The following is a 4101-nucleotide window of genomic DNA, read 5'->3' on the forward strand; positions in this document are numbered from 1 at the left end:
TTGAGAAGAGATAGTGGCCACGTAGGTCCCGCTTGTGTGGGATAACCAGGGGTTTCCAGCCCCGGCCCACCCCGGGGTCCCCGTTCATCCGCAACCGGGGAGGCTCCCAAACCTCATCAAGGCGGCGGTTCGTTCGGATAATAACGGCAATACCGCTTGAAGAGTTTCGCTCCGCAAGCCTCAGCATCCCAGCGGGGCTGAAGCATGCAGGCGAAGGACCCAGCCATTGTCAGGAGACTGAGTGTTGGGTTTTCACAGATGTGCTGCTAAGATCTTGCACTGATATTTGGTTTTCTTTATTGTACCTGTCCAAGAGACAACAGCCAGCCAGAAACGTGCCAGACGGTGAGGCGGCCTTCCCTTGTGCCCCACGTGGCTTCTCGTCCCCACGCATATGAGAGCTAAGTCGAAGTCCAAGAACTACAGAGGGGCATGAAAGTGGTGTGCCAGGTAAGCACTCGTGCCCAAGGATTCTCGAGTCAGCTTTGGAGATGTGGAGGTCCAAGCTGTGTCCCCTTAGGCCACCTCAAGGGAAAGCCTCACTTTGGCTCACAGTGCTGAGGTGCGCAGGACAGAGCAATCCCGGGGTGTGTCGCGTCACTTTTCTACCGTGCCTTCCGTGCCTTTCGTACCTCTCGTGTCGTATGTGCCTCGCCTTATCCCTTCCGGGGGCTTATCAGAAACCCCGGTGTCTCTCTTAACATCTCTGATCTCTCTGAGAATAACATGCAGAAGAAAGAAAAAGGGACAAGAGACAACACCCTAAATCCTCCATCTTGTCTCCTGTTCTCTAAACTTTTTCACCCAGTGATTTAAAAAAACTTTCTAATCTATACCCTTACACTTGTAGCTTTTTCTATCTAACTTTAACATTTGTTTTCATGTATCACCATGAAAACATGCTCATGAATTTCACATTATATGAAATTCAATGTTTTTCTGGATCTTATAACTAAGTATCAGAAACAAGGGTACGCACTCTGTATTCCAGACTCCAACATTTGCCCCACTCCTTAAAAAAAGAAAAAAAAAAAATCAACCCAAACCTTTTCTTTGATTAGTTTTCATTCAGGGTTATTTTTCCTTCTCTCAAGCCCTACGCACCAACAACAGAACTGCTGCTCTGTTCTACAGAGCGCTCTGCCTCCAGTTTTGAACATCAGTTAACTAACCACTCTAAGCTAGAGAAATAGATCTAGGTTGCTAACTTAACCGGTAGCTTAATTTGTCTAATTGCTTTAAAGTTTCTGCTGAAACTACTTGAATTGAAAGCTGAGTTGTTATAAATATCTATCTGAAATTTCATGAGTCAAACTCTTCACAATCAAGTGTGACTAAGACTGATATAAGGTTACACTAAGATGTTGCCTCTTTATATAGAACATGCTAAATAAAAAGAAAAATTGAATATTATACAAAAATCTATTTTCACTGAGATAAGGTACACTTTCTTTTGAGTTAACTAAAAGAATCAATGCAGGTGAAATTGCATCACAAAGCGATCAACAAAATGATACAGCTCAAGGGGGATACCTGATTCACCTTCATCTTCAAGGACTTGATCTCTCATGCAGGATTCTGAATCTTGACACAGTTCACACCATGCTTTAACAAATGAGGCCTTACAATATCGATTTTCCTACTCTTTCACACGAAACCCAAAGTTCATCGCTCTCGCGCGCGGGATCACAGGCGTTCGGCCGTCAACTGCGGTCTCGATACGGTTCACATAGGTGTGCTCGCTCTTCTGCTCTTTGGGCCGTCTGCTCGTCTCTGCAGCTGATGAGTTTCCATGGTTCTTCGCTAGGAAGTTACTTCTGCTTTGAACCTGTGAATACACAAAGATACACTTTACTCCAAATTACTAATTGAAATTAATTTTTAATCTTCTCCCTTTGAACCTTTGACAGGAACCAAAGAATTCTCTCTCAACTTTGCTTGAGTACTGTTAGAAGAATACCTGATAATTGATGGAACTGGCTTTGTGAAAGACTCGTTTAAAAAGGACCGTTCAAGAATTATTCGCAATAGATATACAATCTTGGCATTTTTTCCAAAATCTAAAATACATACATAGTGTTTCCACGCTTCTGAACTGCAGCCTGTTTCCTCCCCCTCTCTTGTAAACAAAGGTCAAATATCCACTGTCTTGTTCTGACAGAGAAAAACCATCAAAGTAAAACACATGCATATGTATACATATAGGAAATAATACTTTTACAGCAATCAAAAACTGATTAAGACGGTGCATAATTAATATTATGCGATATTAAACTTATCTATATAATATGTAATATGAATTACTGAATGTACTAAATATATACTCTCATTCCAGAGTCTGCCACTGCCGATGAATCAACGGAAGATTGGAAAATCATGTCCGGATAACAATTTTCCAAGCCCACGGTAAAAATCCAGCTGCTATATTAATTCACTAATTGCCAAGTCCAATTGACCCGAGTATTGTTTTGATCCAGAAAACTTCTGGCTTTGTCAATTCTCTATCCAGGTAAAGTCAAGGCCTGGCCCAGCGCATCAGGCGCAGACAACGAGGCGTTCAGGGAACTAGCGGCGAGCCCTTTCCGCCCCTACCCTCTCACCCAGGGGCAACAGCACCGGGTATCGGACAAACCTCCGTCAAGCAGCAGCAGCCGAGCAGATGAACCAGTGCATGGATTTGCAGGGGGGATCTGGATTTGCAGGGGGGATCTTTCTCCTTTTTTCCTTTTGATTTCATCTTCCTAGTCCCTCCAAAGCGTCCCTAGAAAAAATGGGGATGATGAGGACGAAAGTAGTTGAAACTGAGGGAAGCAACTCTGTTGGGGAGGGTGAAACAGGGAAACCTTATGAATGTGATTGTTTGTCAGAAGATTCTGAAAATATGAAGGCTAGAATCAAAGTAGAAATGAAAGCCTGCTCCGAGTCCTAGGATACCGAGTGCCGGTTAACCAAAGAACAATAGCCTAGCCAGTTGAACGAGAATCCCTGCTGACAAAACAATGTCCTTCTGCTGATCGAGAAGTCCAAAGGTAAAGAAGCAAGGAAAGAACTTGTAAAGCTTTGTAGAGTCTAAAGCGCAGCACTGTACGTTAATATAGGGAAGCGCATAGGCTGTATGTAAACTCTTTAGTGGCCGTGTCTCATGGTGATCGGTTACTAAGAATTAGAATATTCACGATAGAAAAAGATATATTGGATTGTAACAAGAACTTCGCTCTCAACTCTTACCCCTCTCTCAGCTCCCCTCTCCCCCGCTCTTACCTCTGAACCCCGCTCCCTTACCTCCTTCCCGTCTAGCCCTCTCCCCCACTCTTAACTCTCAGCCCCATCTCCCTGCTCCTACCCCACTAGTCTTCCCTGCTCTCTACCTCTGGTTTTTCCCTCTTTCCCTCTATTGCTCTCTTATTCCCTCCCTCCCCTTTCCCAACCTCTCCTCCCCCGCTCTTACCCGTTCTCTCTCCCCTTCCCCGGACCACGCGGACGCCGAGGCCGGTGGCGGACACGCATCTCCCCTCTTTTTACCCTTATAATAAATTGCTTATACTTGAACAGCTTGACCCCGGAGAAGTCTCTCACCGCGAGTGAGCGTTTTTACACACCAATACCTGGCGCCCGCACGTTTACGAGCCATCCCACGACTCCTCCATCGGTGAGACACTGCTCCATCATCACTGGCAACTACGAAGACAGGTTTTTTCACCCTTTAAGGCCGTCTAGAGCGCAGTTTATGCGGCCGATCATCATAACACCGTAACTCTCTTTCCACTGTTCCGCGGCACCCTCGGGCACTGGCCGGCCGTCGCTCAGCAGCGTCGGCTCCGGAGCTCTAGGGGTATCCGCCGCGTGGCTTTTTCGGGGCGCACGTTCCGAACGGCGTCCGCACCCCTGGTTTCCGCAGGGCCCCGTGGCATTGAGAAGGGTGGCAAAGCCACGCCTCTTCTGTGCTACACGGGACATCCCCTGCGTGGTTTCTTCGGGGTGAAGGTTGCCAAGCAGCGTCTGAACCCCCGGTTTCCGTGGAGCCCCCGAGCTCAGGGGGGCGTTGCGAAGCGACGTCTCACCTGGGCTAGGCGGGCAAAGCCTCTACGTGGTCGAGCGAGG

General features: G+C 46.8%; 1 long non-coding RNA gene across 1 annotated transcript; it reads right to left on the minus strand.

Annotated features, from left to right (window-relative positions):
* Positions 1 to 1738: 1738 nt before the first annotated feature.
* Positions 1739 to 3718, minus strand: LOC131576722 (uncharacterized). The gene is made up of 3 exons (XR_009277058.1): positions 3606 to 3718; positions 2633 to 2761; positions 1739 to 1828 (listed from the first exon to the last, which is right to left on the minus strand). It is a non-coding gene; the product is annotated as an uncharacterized LOC131576722 (long non-coding RNA).
* Between the last annotated feature and the right edge of the window lie 383 nt (positions 3719 to 4101).

Source organism: Poecile atricapillus, chromosome 2 (assembly GCF_030490865.1).
Source record: "Poecile atricapillus isolate bPoeAtr1 chromosome 2, bPoeAtr1.hap1, whole genome shotgun sequence".
Taxonomy (NCBI): domain Eukaryota; kingdom Metazoa; phylum Chordata; class Aves; order Passeriformes; family Paridae; genus Poecile; species Poecile atricapillus.